The 19,380-nt window shown below is 33.2% G+C and overlaps 1 pseudogene; it reads right to left on the reverse strand.

The window, feature by feature from the left end:
* Nucleotides 1–18,343: 18,343 nt before the first annotated feature.
* On the reverse strand, nt 18,344–18,979 carry LOC122748158 (annotated as a pseudogene).
* Nucleotides 18,980–19,380: the final 401 nt, after the last annotated feature.

Genomic DNA, 19,380 nt, shown 5'->3' on the forward strand with positions numbered 1-19,380 from the left:
CAAATGAAATCTAGAAGCTTAATAGTTCACATGCACTATTAATATAATAGCCTCCTAATGGTCTCTCTGTTTTTATTGAATTGTAATGTACATTATAGGTTCTAAGTAAGGCCTTCAAGAAATAAATTATATAATATGGATTTTACATGCAAGCTTGTCTTTTGAAAGTCTAAATTCCCCAGTTGGAACTTTGGATCATTCAAAGTTCAGTTATGTTATCCTATATCAGAAAAAATATGATGCTTGTTATTACAATATAGAAAGGAAATATCTATGAATCAAGAGAAGAGAGATTATGATATTATGATAAAAACAATAAAAGGTATTTTGATTTCTGGCTGAATAGTGAAAGTCAGAGTCCTTTTACAACAGTTCTTTTGCTTCTCCTACAACACCTAATAAAATATTTGCATAGTAAGTGTTCAATAACCATGTGCTTAACAAGTGAGGATCATGTCATGATGTCCCTCTATTTGAACATTTTGGCCATAAAGTCTTCATCAAAAACTTCACCAAAGTAGAAAGAATACTTTGGGTTCTTGAAGGCTAATTTAGCAGAGTACATGTATAGAAGATAGAAAGTAGTGAAAAAAATGTGACAGGTAACAAAAGATTAATTCAGAAACATGATATTTTCATGTAAGGATAATGTCTAGAGTCTTAAAGCTTATATTGAGCTCAGACTGGTGAACAAAGTTAACTATATGAAAAACAGGATTTAAAAAAACTATATTGAGGAAAAAGAGAAAGGTGAAAGAAATGACAGGAATGATCCCTCTGGTGATTGGGATTCAATTCAAGTTAATTGAGTACCAAATATATTCCAGTAATTTTGCAACTTCTGTGCTATTAATATAAAGAAAATAAATAAAAAGTACTGTCTTCAAAGTATTTATGTTCTACTTAGTGAAGACAACATAGATACAGATAACTATTTCACATAAACCATATGTGTTTATCACATATATATGCATATAAATATATAGATGTATCTCAATGTGTTTCTGTGAAGGATGACAATTATAATCACTGAAAAGATCAGGAAAGACATAAAGTAAGAGGTGGGACCTGAGCTATATTTTGAATGAAATGATACATTCTATAAAGTAGAGATGAGGAGGGATGGAATTCTAGGCATATAATGATAAAGAGAAGGCAGAGCTCCCTAGCACTTACATTGCTTCTATTTTCTCAGCCAAAGAGAATGATATTTGAATTGAAAAACAACAGAAAAAATGTCCCATACAGTGTTGAAACCCAAGAAGAATAAGGTAATAGTAAGAGAAATGGTCTCAGTGAATTCAAATCACCACACCCAGATTATCTATATCTCAGAATATTGAAAGAACTGTTGTATGTGACTGCTGAGACTCTCAGTAATCATTGAAACATCATGGGAAATGGGAGAATTCTCAAAGGACTTGAGGAAGGCAAATGTCTGGATTTTTATAAAAAGGGAAAATAATGCTGTCTTCAAACTATAAACCAGTAATTTTTATTTTAATCCTTGGGGAATATTCTAAAATACATTTTAAAGGAATGATTATATAATGTCTAAAAAAAGGAACTAGTGATCTCAGAGGCCAATATGCCTTCCTTAAGAATATTTGTGCCCAAAATTTGTCATCTCTTTAGGTAAATAAATAAAACATTTATTATCTAGTTTAGTAAGCTTTATTTAGGCAAGGGATTCAAGGCATTCCAGTCATAATCAGGTTAGCAAACTTCATCTAATCTGGATATGCAAAGTTATCAAACTTTCCTATCTACAATGCCCTTGTGATCACTAAAACAGATTGGAGTCTGAGCCACCTGTTGATTGATTGAACCAAAAATCCTCCTACTTGGTGTGAATCTGACCACCAACAGTAATCAAATCCAAGGGCAGAAACCTAGAGCTCCATGCTCTTGATTGGGGTATGATTCTCACTTTACACCACAGCTTGTACTTCATCATGTGAATGAAGGGCTGAGGAAAGATACACTTGCATGCCTGTAATAAACTTCCTGAGTTGTGGGGGAGGGGGAGAAAAATATGAATAGACAAATATTCGGTGTGACCAATTCCAGTGCTAAGATGTTGCAATTCTATGTGAAGTTCAGTTCTTATGACAGGCAATTTTATCATTACTTGTTTAGAATTATTCCTTATGCAGAATTCAAAATAATATCCTTCTTCATGAGTAATGGTTGAGAGTGATAAGGATTACATTATGTTTTTCTTCAATTTGTAATAAAGGGGCTGTCGATCTACATTCAATGTGAAAGGAATGAGTGGCAATAGTTCCAAAGAGTTCAAAAGGCAGTCTTGAGAGAGTTTTTAATCTTAAAAGAAATAACTTCAAAATGAATGTTGTAAAATATACTTTCTTAGCCAATAATCTCATTTGGATATGGATTTTGTAGTGTATGTCAGTTAAAATTGAAAATACATATTTATAAATGTCATAATTTTCTTAGCTTGCTTGTTTTATGCTTTGGTAGATTTACTCCTTAAGTAGCAAGCCCACTGATAGAATTCTATAAAAATGATTTGTCTAGAAAATTATATCATTTAAATTCTACCAGTTCTATCTCACATTTCTAAGAACACATCATATGGATTAACCGTGTAAGGTGAGGTACTTTTCTATACTCTAAAATCTACTGTTAGTTTCCAATGCTGAGCCTAAAATTCCATCCATCCATCCATCCAGTTCCTCTGCTGGGATAAAATAGTAGTGGTGGGGTAGGAGCAATGTTTAAAAAAAATAGATAGGCTCTATGAATCAAGTCTAACCTTACACATGAGTAAATGAAAGGGTGTTGATTGAGGGTCAAGGATAAGGCTACCTCATCTAAAAAAAAGCCTTCCACTGGGTTTGAAATACCCTGGATATCAGACACTTTTTAAAGATATTTATTTAAAGAGTTTTGCTAATCTATAGCTTCCCTTTTTAACCCATTTAAATTGACTTTTTCTGGCCAAAGACTTTTAATTTAATGTCATTTTAAAACTTTTATCTATTGTGATTGCCAGTCTTTTATTTCATTGTTTTTTTTCTAGTTGTTAAAGATACCTCCAGTTTTTATGATGTGAACCTTTGTTTTGAAGATGAATAGCTATTTATAACATTGTGTCATATGATACAAGATGCTGAACTGAAACTTTTTTTTTTAAATCAAACTGCTTTTCAGTTTCCCAGGCTATTCTTGTCAAAATGGTAGTCACTCCTTAAGTCTTTCTATCGTGAGTTTTTAAACCTGGGATTATTGGATTTAGTTGTTTCTGATTGATTCTTACTGATATAGTCTCATCTACTGATCTAGAGTTCAATTTTTTTTAAAACAGTAGCAAGTCATTTTCTTAATTATTCATTATAATATAGTTTTCGGTGTGGAAGTTCTATTCTCCTTTCATCTCTTTTAAAAATAATTCCCTTTAGATCCTTTTGTTCCTTCAAAAGAATTTTGATATTATTTTGCCTAACTCTGTAAAGTATTCCTTTGTTAGTTTTTTTGTTGTTTACCTATAAGCCTACTAATCAATTTAGGTAATATTATCATTTTATTATATTGACATAGTAACATATAGAGAAATTAATATGTCAATTAGATATCACAATTATCTCAAAAGTCTTCTTTTATTTCGGTACAGGGTGTTTTGTAATTTTGTTTGTATAAATCATGAATGTCTTGGTAGACAATTTCCCAGACATGTTATGTAGTTTGCTGTTATTTTGAATTGATTATTTTTATGATCATTTCTTCCAAATATTTGTTATTGTGACTACAAATGCCAGTTTATTTGTAGATATATTTTATGTCCTGTTTTACTGGAGTTATTACAGTGTTAGATTATGGGAACTACTGCTTTGGAGCTCCTGCCTGGCTAATAAGTGCTTGTTGACTGACATTGACTGGAGCCATGCTGTCCTGACTATGAAATACCATTATAAGTAGCTCCATCCAGTGGCCCCACTTTGATGAGAGGTCAGTAGTTTGTACACAGTTAAATGAATGGGCTCTCACTAGTGGGAAAACATGAACTTAGAACAGGAAATGGCTTTGAGGGTGAGACAATAAAAGAGCATTTCCCTGATCACCACTTAAGTATGTATGGATATATGTGCATATGTAAACATATATATATGTATATATATTTTCCCTATGTTCATGTCAATTGCTTTACTGAAATACATATCTACATATTTCTATACATCTGTCTCTCACTTTATAATGTGCAATTCTTGAGATTAGGGCTAGCTTTCTTTTTTTCTTTTTTGAATCTTCAGTACTAGCCACAATACCTGTCACACAAATGCTGAATAAATCCATTTTCATTTATTGAATTAGTTTTATTTTGTATTATTCTTACTAAGTCTCTGTATTGTTTAATACATCATGTAAATAGGGATACTTTCCCCCCTTTGCTAATCTTTATCCCTCTAATTTTTACCTCATCTATTCTTGTCACCTTTTTCTAGAATTATATAAAATAAGAATTGACAGAAAAGATATTCTTGCTTTGCCATAATATTTATTATTTTTCCATTGAAAACTTGTTCTGTTTAGTTTTAGATATCTATTTTTACTATAACAAGAATGTGTCTTCTTTTCCTTTGAATTTTTAGGATTTTTTTTAGCATAGATAGGATTATAGCTCTGAAAATGCTTTTGGGAGCATCTATTGACATAATTAAGTGGGGTTTTTTTTTGGTATGATTGTGTTTATTTTTTGTAATATTGAATTATAACTGCTCTCCTGTATCTAAGTCAAATTGGATCATTTTGGGGGTAATAATGGTGTGGTCTTTCTGTTAGGATTTTACTTAAAATTTTCTTTAGAAATGATACAAGTCTAAGGATTAGTAACATATTTGTCTCATAAAAGGAGTTTAGTTTGGTGCTTTTTCTCAGAATAATTTCTTTAAAAGAGTTATTAACTACTCCCTAAATAACTGATAGAACTGATCCATAAATCTATATGGATCAGGTTTTTTAATTTATTTCTTTGATAGTTTCTTCATGGCATGTTTAATTTGATTTCCTAGTATTCTGTGGTTTAATATCTTTATTTCATATTCTATTAATTTGAGTATTTTACATTTTGTAGATAAAGATGCACTTCCTTTAAACTTATGGTTTTGTTAGCAGATAATTTTATATACAAGGCAATTCCAGTAATTTCTTTATCTTCCTTTGTTGTGAATCTATCTTGCCTTATTTTTATAATTGCGCCATTTCCTTTTTCCTTTCTAAAATCAGTCTAGTTAAATTTTTTATTGATTTTGTTAACCTTTTCAAAGAACCATTTTTTACTTCATCATTTATAAAGGTTTTTGTGTTTTATTTTAGATATTTATCCTAATTTTTAAGATTTCTTGATTTGTATTCATTCTAGATTGTTAATTTTCGATTCTCTAGAGTTTTTAAAATTGAATATTCATTTAATTAAGCCTCTATGACATATGTGTGTGTGTGTGTGTGTGTGTGTGTGTGTGTGTAAAAAGTACGTATGATTTCATCACTGTAAGGAATTCCCTTAATCAATGGCAGATTGAAATTTGTCTCTGGTTTATTAAAACATCCTAAAGGTGAGGTTAGAAAAGGTTAAGTGACTTGCCTATGATTATATACAAATTATAAGTCCCTGAGGTTGGAGTTAAAGTCAGATTTCCATAATACAAAGTCTAGCCTTCTATTAAATATGTATCACATTGTTTCCCTGCATAGAACCAGCACCCTAGATAAGTTTGGAGAAACTCATAATCATTTTAGGTATAGACCACTAAATGTTGTTGTTGTTTTTTTTCATAATAATTCTTGAAGGCTATGTTCTAAGTCATAAAGGGGTTGTGACACATATATGGAAAGAATACCAAACACAATGAAAGAGTTTCTCAATTTCTATTTATACAAATATCTAGAGATGGTATATATATATATATATATATACACACACACATAATGTGTAGGCATGCACACTTATACATATTGCATATATACACACATATATTTGCTTCATCAAAGAATTAATCAATCCACTTTTCTACTCTCAGGCACCATACTTGGTATTAGGGCTATAAAGACAAAAAAAAAAATGAAACAAATCTTTGTTCTCAAGGAGCTTACATTCTATTAGAGGAGACATGTAGATATATAATTATATACAAATAAAAACAATAAATTCATACATTTAAGGAATTTCTTGGTGAAAAGCAACCAGAGTCCAGAAAAAAGACTCATGTAGAAGTATGTCTTTGAGCTGAGCTTTGAAGGAAACTGGAACTCTAAGAGACAGATGTTAGGTGGGCATTCCTCCCAGGCATGTAGGTAGCCAGTAAAAGGCATGGAGATGGGAGATAAGAAGTAATGTGTAAGGAACAGTAGAAGACTTTTTTCCCTGGACTGTAGCATGAGTATAGAAGCATAATAAGGGAAAGAATAATAATGTCAAAAAGGTAGTTTTAATCCAGGTTTTAAAGAGCTTTAAAGGCCAGAGGAGTTTGTAATTGATCCTAGAAGCATTGGAACCACTGGAATTTATTGAGTTGGGGAGTCATTTGTGTTTATCTTGGGGAGAACTATGCTTTAGGAAAATCACTTTAGCACCTATAGTGGTAATAGAACAGGTGAGAGCTAATGAGGATGAACTAAATTGATGACTATCTAAATAAAGATTGGGATGGATGTGATAGTTGTTATGGAGGAAGTAATAATAAGACTTGGAAACTATATTTATATTTATATCTACCTCTATATCTATCTATCTACCTTTCTATCCATCTAGTCCATTTATCTATGTGTGTACATACATACACAAAAAACATACATACACTTATACACACATATATATATGCACATACAATACACATATATCCAGACATACATATGCATACACATACACATATATACAATTGCACAGATATAAAGTGGGGGGAAAAAGAAGTGAAAAGTAACTCCAAAGTTTCAGACTTCAGTGATAGGTTCCAAGGTTTTGACCTGGAATGATGGTGATAACATTTATTAAATATCTAATTTGTGTTTTTTAAATTGTGGACTACAACTCAGGGGAGCTTGGACTTGAATATACAAATTTGGGAGTTATAGGATTAGAGATGATTATTCAATTCATGAAACTGAGAATCACTAAAAAACAGAATGCAAGATAAGAAAAGCAATAAGGGAAATATATGTGTGTCAATGTTTATGTGCATCTATGTATACACACATATCTGTGCATATAGATATGTGTGTATATACATATATATGTATATACATGTACACACACACACACATATATATATATGCCTTGTGGATATATACACACCTATGGATGTATGTTTCTGTGTATATGTGTATGTGTGTTTATGTTTGTGTGTGTGTGTATTTCAAAGATATTTTAGAATGGAAATATACCTCATAGATACAGAAACAGATATATGTGTGTCTCTGTATATTTCTGCATATATATACACACACATACATTAATGCATACACAAGTATATCTCAATAAATGTATACACACATACATTTATACACTTAATATATATATATATATACTTACACACATAGACATATTTATCCTATCCTATACAAATATATATAAAAATATACACACATGAAAAGTAACAATGCATAATGGAAACTATTAAAGAACAGCAGTACAAGTCCTCCAATCTTGTTCAAGCAAAGTTTTTTATGGCTATACGACTGAGAGAAGAGAGTAAATTTCTTGAAACAAGAAAAGTACAATGAAGATAAATTTCATACTATACACATGAAAAGACACACACCCATATGTGTGTATGTATTTACTTCCTTTTGTCAAGATCTCATTTTAATGGAATGGCCAATATTCAGGGTTCACTTCATATTCAGAGCATGTTAAACTCATAGTTTTCCCAATATAAAGAAAGCAACATTTAATCACATATCTGTAATAAATTATATTGAATCTTTTAAAATTTGTCTTCCTATTTGACTCTTTTTATAGTATCTCTTGTTCCCTCCTCCAGAAAACTCTCAAACATAAGAAAGAATATGTGCCCTACCAGTTTGTCTTCAATGTTCTGAAAAGGGGATGAAATTTGGAATTTCTATTGTTGGTTTCTCCAAAGTTAGCCCTATGATTTCTATCTATTGAAGGAGCTTTATTTGCAGCCCAAATTTCGATTTATGCAATCTTACCATTGGAAGTCCAATGTCTTATCCAATGTAGGAATGTCTCTTATGAGATTCCTGAAAAATGATTTTAATGCTCTAATTTAACACTTCCAGTAAGAAGAATCTCATTAAAGGCCAGTCAGTCCACTTTCATATAGCTCTAAGGATCAAGAAATTCTTTTTCTAGATGAGGCAAAATCTGTTTCCCCATGACTTTCATGTATTAACTTTACTTCTGCCCTTTAAGCCAAAGACAATATGACTAAACCCTTTTTTTCAAATGCTTTAGGAAATTGCACATGAAGGATATAATTCTAACTAAAATAAGTACTAGACTGGGGATTGGAGTGTCTGGAAAATCCTGCAAACTACACACAATCCTTTAAAAGTGAAGAACAATTGATAATGATTGACCTATGGGACATGTCTGGAGAAATTCTACAAACTAAACACAGCCCTTAGAAATGAAGGGCACTTAATGACTCACTGGACCTGACAGAGGAAAGATTGGCCCAAAGGAAGTGGTCCTCAATCTTTTAATTCTCACATGAACTGGTATCGAGTCCCCTCACAATTCTCCTCACTCTCCTCTTGAAGTATATCAGTCAAGAATCCAGTGTTAGAAGCAACATGTACTTGACTTTCCCTTTTGATGGCCATAGATTTTCTGGTCATTCTCCAGTGTAGTGCAAGAATGATGACCCTTATTCAAAAAGGTATGAGGGATTGTTATGTTAAACCCTTCATACCCATTTTCCCCAGAAAAATTATAGTATGAAATCCAAGAAGCATGGTTCTGAAAATATATGTAATTTTGGGGGAAGTAAAGAATATCTGAAGTTTACAGGTGGTAGGAAGGGGGGAAATCAGCTTGGAAAGGCAGTATGATCTTCACCTTCAATATTTTCCTTCAAGCAATCTGTTTTATTCCTCAGTAGTATGCCAGAGGATTCTCAGTGGTGTTTGTTGATAGACCCAAAATTCATTGTTATGTATTTCTCCTCATGAGGGCAAAAGTACTTATGCTCCTGTATAAGCACAGTTATAAGGGAGTTTTGATCAATAATCAAACATTAATCTCATTGCTAGAATTTAGTACATCAACAAGTTAGTGCTACATCAGTATGCAGACAGAGAGTTCAGTGTTCTCTTTATATAATAAGTAACATTGCCCAACTAGTCCCTAAATTATGGCCAATGGGGGTAATTTGGGTACTACAGATAAGTTCCTTATAAATTTGGGTAGAGGTAGCAACTGTGGGGACCAATTTTTAATTGGGGAGTGTTAGCTAAGTGGCTCACCACAATATTGGGGCAAGGAAGGAGACGGGCAGCCTCTCTCAAAACAGAACAGGATTTATTTTAACAAAAACGAACTAAAAAAAAACAAACCCACAAACAGGATCAATAGGATCAAGGGAATGGAAATAAAATGGGAAAAGGGAAATTATACAACCTGCAAAGATACCACCACCCAGGAATCAGCTGAGAATATGCAGCAGAACTCCTGTCATTCCAGCATCCAGCTAGAATGCCCAATTCTCCTCCCCCAATCGCAGAAAAACCCCACACAGCCCCAGCCAATGGGATGGCCACTCTGACAGTCACACGACTGTCCTCACTAGGCTTCCAATCATTATAATTTTGCCAGGCCCATGTAGGCATCCATGAGCGGTGATGAAGTGAGGTGCCAGTGCCATGGCAACGGCTACAACCAGTGGGTGGAGGACCCTGCAGTTTGCGGAGCCCCAGGCCAGTGCACGTGGAGGCATAAAAACCTCAAATAACAATTAATTCTTTGCACAACAAATGGTGAAGAAAAAAAAAAGACTAAAATTTCCATATACTTTATTCAGCTTCTAATGGTGATACATACTTAACCAACAAATCCATCTATCAAAGCTCCAATCTGCCTATTATTCTTGGGCAAAATGGCCTTTGCTGCATGTTCTGTCCTAATAACTGCCATCAAAGATATAAAATCCAATATTCCCAAATAACTATGCCATAAACTTAATGAGACTTGACACCGTGACATAATTTAACCCAAATTTTGACTGTTTTGAGATAATTAACATGGGGAAAACGTGTTTATTTTGTTCTGCTTGTCAAAATGTCCGAGTAGCCAATGTGAAAATGCTTTCTTCTATAGGCCCTCCAATTTTTTCATTCACAACTTATCTCCTTCTCAGACTCTTTCATCCTCTTTCTTTCTCTTGGATTTTAAGAAAGCCTTAGGCATTTTTGTCCTTTTAAAAATTCTTTCCAAGATAACTTCTTTTACTGGAAACCAAGCTGGTAATTATTCTCTGAATTAGCATGGGAAAAGGTGCTTCTCTTAGGGCTATACTGAGAGGGACATTTCCAAGAGTCTTGCAATAGACATCCCAGAACACTCTCAACTACAAGAACCTATCTTATAATATCTTACAGAAGGAATAAAAAGCTTTACATATTGGATATTACAAATGTTTCCTTGAGAAACTATGATTATCCAATTTAATTATCAAAAAGCTTGCAAACATGATACCCTAAAAGATATTGGTTACATTATAACAAGATGATACGATGGAACATATTAAAATTTTAATTCTTAAAGTCCCCAGTAAATAATTAAATCCATAGGATCATAGATCTAGGATGGGAAGGGACCTTTGCAATCATTTAGTTCAGTCATCTTCTTATTTTACAAATCAGGAAACTGAGATTTGGATAAGTGAAATGATTTGCCCAAGGTAACACAATGATTAGGTGGCAGATCCAATATTTGAATCTAGGACCTATGATTTCAAGTAAAAAGCTATTCCCACTGAACCATGGAAGTTAATTATTAGAACAAAATATGGAAAGAAAAAAATAATAATTTCCAATCATATTTGCAATTCTTTATCTGAAAACTTCAGAAAGAAGCTTCATACAAGAATGTTGGAGAGTAGCTAGATGGTGCAGTGGATAAAGTACCAGCCCTGGATTCAGGAAGGCCTGAGTTCAAATCGGGCCTCAGACATTTGACACTTACTAGCTATGTGACCCTGGGCAAGTCACTTAACCCTCATTGCCCCGCCCCCCCCAATGTTGGATAATTCAGGAGAAAGGGAAAGGAGACATTGTATTCAGGGAAAAAAAGCATCCATAAAATACCTTGAAGTGAGTCTAGTATTGAAGAAAATCATATTTCATATATCTTAATAAGATGATGTGTGATAACATTAATTTTTTTTTATTCAAGAGTTCAAGTCTTTCCGGTACAAGGACCAGTTCCAAATTCTGTGTTTGTGTTCCTTAATTCCCTCTTTGACCCTTGTCTTTGATGCTTTTGTTTTCTCCTCTTTCTAAAATGTAGGCAGTTCTTCATCACTTAGTTCCTTTCAATTAATAAAATACATTTCTTTTCTATATATCTTTTGATTCCTATCCTTGAGTTTTAACATTTTCTGCTCAACTATGTTCTTTCCAGCAGGAATGTTTAAAAGTCTTTTATTCTATTAAACATCTATTTTCCCCAATGAGATTATATTTAATCTATCAGGGTAAATTACTTTTTTAAAAAATGTTGGTGAGGCAATTGGACTTAAGTGACTTGCCCAGGTCACACAGCTAGTAAGTGTTAGTGTCTGAGGCCAGATTTGAACTCAAGTCCTCCTGAATCCAGGGCCTGTGCTCTATCCACTGCGCCACCTAGCTACCCCAAGTTACTCTTTTTTGTTATCCTTTGTCTTTTGAGTTTTGGGAATATTATATTCTAATATTTGTCACTTCATATTACTAGTTGTTGCTAAGTTTAGTGTTATCCTGACCTTGCTTCTGTGGTACCTGAATTCTCTTGGTGCTATTTGCATTTTTTTTTTCAAACAGCAGAGAAGAGGTAGATTCAGGCATTGTTATCAATTTTCAATTTGGAGTTTCTTTTAGGAGGTAACTGGTGGACTTTTTCTTCCCTTTGCCATCTTGTTCTAATAGAGCTGGCTATTTTATTTAATTATTTTTTGAAATAGGATATCTATGTTTTTATTTGAAAATGGATTTCAGGAAGTAAGGTGATTATTAAATCACCTCTGTTATATCTAATTTCCAAGTCAATCAGTTTTTCAATGCTTATATCTTCTTTTCCTTCTTTTTGAGATTTTGTTCTAAAATTCCTTGTTGTCATCTAGAATCAAGGATTTTTGTATAGTCATTATACTTTTAAGGATAATTGTTGTTTGGATAAAGTTTTCTCCTTTTTGTTCTGTTATTTATTCTCCTACTAAATGTTTCTCCATGTCTCTAATTTCATTTATTTTATCTCTTCCTTCATTTCTTCAGCATACTCATAGTTTGTGCAACCATGGGACTTTTTTCCTCTGAGGCTCGGATTATGATTGTTACAGTTACTATTTTCTTTTGAGTTTACATTGTGGCGATCTATTAACACATAGTATTTATTTTATCTTTCTAGTGTTTTTATAGGTTTGTTTGTTTACTCATGCCTCTAGCCTCAATTCCTTCCTTAGGACTTTGTTCCAGGGTCACTCTCTACCCTTTTCCTCACTCTTAGATGTAGTGGCCAGGCCCCATTTGACTCTGTCTTAAAATTCACAGAATTTCTGCTTCTGTCTTCAACCTCCTTTTGAATATTAGCACTCATTATGTTGCATGCCCAATAAATTGATCTGTTCTTTCTTTTGTTGATGAAAATAGTCAGAAATTATCTGTATACCCAATTGATATATTGTCTCTTTGTGTTTTTATCTTTGGTGAAATTATTGTTTCTAAATTATTTAATTTCTGATTAATTTTCAACCTTTCCTTCAAAACCCCTTGATTGAATATTACTTTATTGGGTTATTGCAGTTAATAAAAGATACATTTAATATTTCTGCTTTTTTCTGCATTTGTTTATGTGATTTCTATGCTGTAATAAATGATAATTTATTTTTGTTAAGGCACTATGCACAGCAGAGAAATAGGTATACTCCTTCTTATTCCCATTCAATTTTCTCTAGAGTTCTATCTATAGTTCTCTTTAGTAAAATTATACATACATTTTTCTTTTTTGTTGTTTAAATTTTAGAATTATTTAGGTCTCAGAATATTAAATTGAGATATGTATCAACTATTATAGTCTTACTATTTCTTCTTATAACTTATGGAACTTTTCTTCCATTTGATGCATATATGTTTAGGATTGATATTAATTTATTTTCCATGTTAACTTTCAGGAAAATACTGTCTCCATATTTATCCTTTAAAATTATGTCTATTTTTGCTGCTTTATCTGAAATCATGATTGCTAAACTACCATTTTTACTTCCCCTGAAGCATATCATATTCTGCATTAGCCCCATCATTTTACTTCATGATGTGTCCTTCTGTTTCAAGTGTGCTGTTTGTAAATAACACTTTGCTGGATTTCTAATCCCTTTGGCTATCTTCTTTCAATTTATGATAGAGTTTATGCCATTTCCATTCAGAGTTATGATCATTACTGTCCTTTTATACTTTTCATCTTCTTTATTTCCTTTCCTCTTTAGTATCTTGTTTTGCTTCAGACTAACACATCCCTTAAGCTGTCTCCCCTCTTAATACTTTCTTACCTCCCTTTAATTCCTATTTCTTCCTATTGGCCTGTTGGGTGATTTTTATATGAATATCTGCATATTCACATTCTTTCCTCTTGTAATAAATTCAGATGAGAACGAAGGTCAAGTATTATCCATTTCTCTACTCCATTCTCCTTCTTGCATTGACTTGTACAGGCATATCCATTTATGTGAGAAGCTTTTCTTCATTCCTCCTCTCCCTTTCCCCTCCCAGTGTATTCTTCTCCCATTACTTTTTCATTCTTCTTTTAATAGCATCTTATCATAATAGAATCTTTCCTGGGCCTTCAATATAAATAGATTGCTTCTATGGAATTTAATGATAATAGAGTTCTGAGGAGATATATGTATCATCTCTCCACATAAGAAAGTAAACAAATCATATTACAAGCTCTCAGCTCCTCTAAAGTATTGCTAGATCTTGTGTGATCCTGAATGTGGATTATCAATATTTGAATTCCTTCTTTATTGCTGCTTTCCATATATTTTTCTTTAACCAGGGAGACCTGAATCTTTACATAATATTTCTGTCAGTTTCATTTTGGGATTTTTTTCAGCTGATGACCAGTGATTATTTTAATTTGTACTTTGACCTCAGATTCTAGAATATCTGGGTAAGTTTTTTATTATTTCTTGAAATATTTCTAAAAGACCTATTTGTATAAAAACATTTAAAGCAGCTCTTTTTATGATAGCTAAGAATTGGAAATCAAAGGAATGCCCCCCAAATTTGGTTATACATGTACTGGATTCCCTGGAAGAGATTTCTTTTATTCCACAGAAGTTTCTGGCTGCCTTGTACTGTATTAATCGAACCTATCATATATCTATATATTATCGATATTTGCAATTTTCATAGATATTTTATCTGGTACTCTTTTAAATCTTTCATAGAGTATATGTAGGAGTCACTATCTTAATCAGAAGATCTAATACAGTTTTGTGTAGAACTATAACCCAAATAAATCAAAAGGAATAATGAGGAAACCAAAAGAACCTAGGAATGACCTCAATCAGCAAAAAATTGATCTCCTTCCCAATTAGATTTGGCAGCAAAGGACAACTGCCATTTAGAACATAAACTCATTTGAAAAGTCTTATTAAAAAATAGCGAAAGATGACAAGTACTATCACATCATAAAACTCGGAGAAGTAGTGAAGGGGGAAGGAAGGTTTAAAGAAACCTTGGCAAAAGACTCAACTACATAAAGATATTTCAAAGACATTTAATGATGTACTTAAAGGAAGGATAAAAGAAAAAAACATCTGTTAAGGATATTTATAACAAGCTCTTTTCACCATCAAAAAGATGGGAACCACCATATTTGTACTCTAACATCACAGACCCAGATGTGCTGCCAGTGAAAGTGGAATTAGCACTGAAGAAAACAAAAATGGGAAATGCAGCTGGGCTGGATCAATTATACCCAGAGCTTCCTAATGGGACAGCATAATTGGGAGGATCGAAGGAGCCATTGTTGAGGCGTCTGAAAGAATTAAGGATACAAGGACATTGAGGACTTTCAGACATTTTTTTTTCACCAAAATTTAAAAAGAACCTTAGTAATCAATGAGCTGTATATCTGTTTTCCCATTTCAACAAAGATTTTTCTGGGAATAATGTACATAAACTTCTAGGGCTTCCTTGATAAAAAAGAAAATAAAAAGAATAGAATAGGAGGGCTTTTGAAAGTAATGTTCTAATGTAGATTGCATAATTTCAATTGCATGATTTACTTAAAAGCATAAAGAACATAAGATCCATTGTATTATTGACTACTAAAAGTGTATGTGTGGGGGCAGCTAGGTGGTGCAGTGGATAGAGCACCGGCCCTGGATTCAGGAGGACCTGAGTTCAAATCTGTCCACAGACACTTGACACTTATTAGCTGTGTGACCCCGGGCAAGTCACTTAACCCCAATTGCCTCACCAAAAAACAAAAAGTGTATGTGATTGAATAGAAGCAGCTAGGTGGTACTGTGAATCTGCACTCTGGAAGAACTGAGTTAAAAACTTTAGACATTTAGTAGATATGTGACCATGGAAAAGTCACTTAGCTTCTGTGTGCTTCAGTGTCTTCATCTGTAAAATAAATATAACTCTGATACTCTCCCCAGGTTTGTTGTCAGGATTGAATGAGTCAATATTTGTAAACCAGTTTGCAAGTCTAAAAGTATAATCTATTTGCTATAAAACAAAATGTCACCCAAAGCAGACTTCTTACCCTGGGCTCCATGAATTTGTTTTAAAAATATTTTGATAATGTATTTCCATATATAAAATTGATTTCCTTTGTAAAATTATATATATTATTTTATTATCTTAAAAACATTCTTCTTAGAAGGGAGAGATCCCAGATTGGATTCCTGGGAAAGGAGGCTTGTTCCTTCCCCCCAGATCATTTATCTGTTTGCCAATTAAAGCCTGAATTTCCATATTGGATTCAATTGGAAGTCAATCATATGCATGTGTATATCATTCTTCGGGAAAACATTCTAATCTTGCTTTTCTCAAAATTTGCTATTCCATTTAATTAATAAAACCTTGTACATTATATCTCCATCTTATTACTTTGTCTAATTCCCCCTTAAGAGGATTTCATCCCTGTATTATTATTTGATCACAAAACAGATTAAAATTGTAAGATTTTTCTTAATTGCCTCCTAGTGTAGTAATCAGATATGTTCCAGTATCAAGCTATTACTTAATAGACTTAGTATTGTACTTAGAAAACTACTGTTCACCTGCCCTAATAACAGAGATTTGCTATGAAAAGAAAATGAGGTACAGAGTTGTAACCGTGTCAAGACTTGTCCCCTCAAGGTCACAGACTGATCTAATATATATTGCGGGGAAACTCCCTTATCTCTATTTGATTCCAGGCAATAGTGATATCTAATAGCCAATCATATAGTCACAGGGAATCAAAAGCCAGGCTCAGGATTAATCTGGTGGAAAAATTTCCTGTTCGGAAAGTAAATAGCACAACTGGAAAACTGAGTCAAAAAGACTTAGACCACACCTAGGTCATCCCTTTGACTTTTCCCAAGTCAGAAATCCAGCTTCAGCAGTTCACAGACTGTAATGATCCCATTTTCTACTGTTGACTTCATGACAATTCAGACAACTATACCTGAAATCAAAACTCAAAATAATACTGTAGTCCCAATAGTTTTCACCTCAAATTGCAAAACTTCACTAACCACAACTTAGGGCTTAAATATTACTTTCTCATGTTTCTCTAACATTTACATTTCATTTTCCCCTTATTTATAAGTTAAAACTAATCATATTCTGGGGTTTTAGACATACAGCAAAAACTTAATGGTTCAGTCAGGGTCAGCTAGGTGGCACAGTGGCTAGAGCATTGACCATCAAGTTTGGAGGACCTGAGTTCAAATTTCCCCTCAGACACTTACCAGCTGTGTGACCCTAGGCAAGTCAATAATCCCAAGTGCCGTAAACATCTTGAGCCATCTCCAGTTTTCTTGATATATGTCTTGCCACTAGATCTAGATGGCCCTGGAGAAGAGAATGAGGCAGGTGACTTTGCATAGCCCTGCCTCATATAAATCTAATTCACTGCAAGTCATGACATAACCTTATGTCATGGTCCTCTTCTAGAATGACAAACAATAATAATTATAGTTGAGTCATGTTAATGTATTGAAGTTACATCTTTAAAGAACTCTATACAGCTTCATAATTTTTATAAGTGATACCCAAATATTTTCAAATGGAAACTTACTCTTTATTACAGTAAATATAAAAATTCCCCCCTTTAAAAGAAGTGGGAGAGGGGATCCTACTTTATTAATTTTAGGTTCTCAAACTTCAATATTTTAGATTTTGCAGTATAAGCTAAGTGGGGCTAATAAGATCTTATGATCCTGCCTGAATACAAAGTCTTAAGGAACTTTAAAGCTAAGGATATTTTAAAGGGTGTATGAAACTTTTCCCCCTAATAGTAAATCACCACCACCACCATTATTATCCTCGGTAAACTTTTAACAGTTTTCAAACATCTATTTCATAACATTCTTTTTTGATAAATATTTTTATTTAAAGTTTTGAGTTCCAAATTCTATCCTTCCTTTCCTCCCTCTCTTCTCCCTTCCCTGAGGCAGTAAGCAGTCAGATATAGGTTATACAGGTGCAATTAACCACATTTTTTTTTAAAACATCTCAATTCACAAAATAATAGTTTCTGGATTAAAAGAGAAATTATTTTTCTAACAGAATTTCTGATACAATGGTTTCTCACAGCATTTTTATTTATTTTAATATTTACAACCATTGTTATTGCTTGAGTATATTCTATACAACTGTTTTAATAAATGATTTATGAGTATTTAGTGATGTGATTATCTTAAATTGTCAATTTAATACTGTGGTAATTGTTGATATTGGAGATATTCTATGATTATTTAAAATTATTTGCTGTGTAAATTATGCCCAGAACTTATACACAATAGTCTTTACAAAATTTTTGTGCAATACAAGATGCAAAATCTTTAAAATATTATTCTTCTTCCCTTGTTTCTCTTGATAGATTTTGGGGGTTCACTGAAGGTTCCACTTGGGGTAATAATGGAAAAGCAACAACTACATTTCAAAAACCCTTGGCCATTATGTCAAATGATACTGTGGCCTACTTCTGGCTTGGCGATTTGTACAATGTTGCTAACCTCTGCTTCTGGTCCCAATGAAGGATTAATAGAATTGAACTGCATGTCCCTAACTTTCTCCTAAAACAGGAACTAGTAAGAATTGATTTTTATCAATCTTTCTTGTCACTTGATTAGTCCAAATTACAGCTAATTTGAGATTATTTGCCGTGCTGATCAGCTTTCCGTGCTAGTCCATTAAGTAACCATGTTTGAAGGGAGAGGTCATTGATATCATGATGAAATGGAAATGCAATCCCATCTACTATAATCAGGTGGACCTTTGAATGTTCCAAAAGGAAGTCTGGAAGTAGATGAAACTGTGCCAGTAACGCCTATATAGTTATGACAATAAAATAATAGATATGGGAGAGAATGCTTTCTTGGGAGAAGTTCTCCATTGCTTTTTGGTACCCTTCTTCCAAGTGTGATCCTGCAATACAGTGAAGATGCTGAACACAGGCTCTGGCAAAATCTACTACTCTGTCAACCATAAAACTACCTTTTGTATCAAGGAATGTAGTTTCACCTGCTACTCCTCCAAAACATTCTGGCATCTGTATATCTACTGCCAAATGCATGCTCTGCTGAGCACCAAGGACTTCAGCTCCAGGAACTCTTCAGCTCCAGGAACTCCTCAGCTCCTCAGCTGTCTGGAAGCCAGTACTAATCAATTTTACTCACATACCAGAGCCCATCACATAGCTCCCCAAGTCCTGCTGCATAGCAGCACTTGGAAGCTTTACACCAGTGGTGGCCCAACCCACCATGTCACACGGTATTTCTGAAACAATATTATGTTATTAAAACATTAAACAAAATTTATTACCAGTCAGACAATATCAATTCAGCTTAAAGTATTTCCAAATTATCTTATATAACACCAATACAGAATAATTTAGTATGGGAAAACCCCATTTAATTAAAAATAATATAATTGCTCCATACTAGACCACTCCATCCAGTATAGAGTCTATACATC

This window comes from Dromiciops gliroides, chromosome 1 (genome assembly GCF_019393635.1).
Source record: "Dromiciops gliroides isolate mDroGli1 chromosome 1, mDroGli1.pri, whole genome shotgun sequence".
Classification (NCBI taxonomy): domain Eukaryota; kingdom Metazoa; phylum Chordata; class Mammalia; order Microbiotheria; family Microbiotheriidae; genus Dromiciops; species Dromiciops gliroides.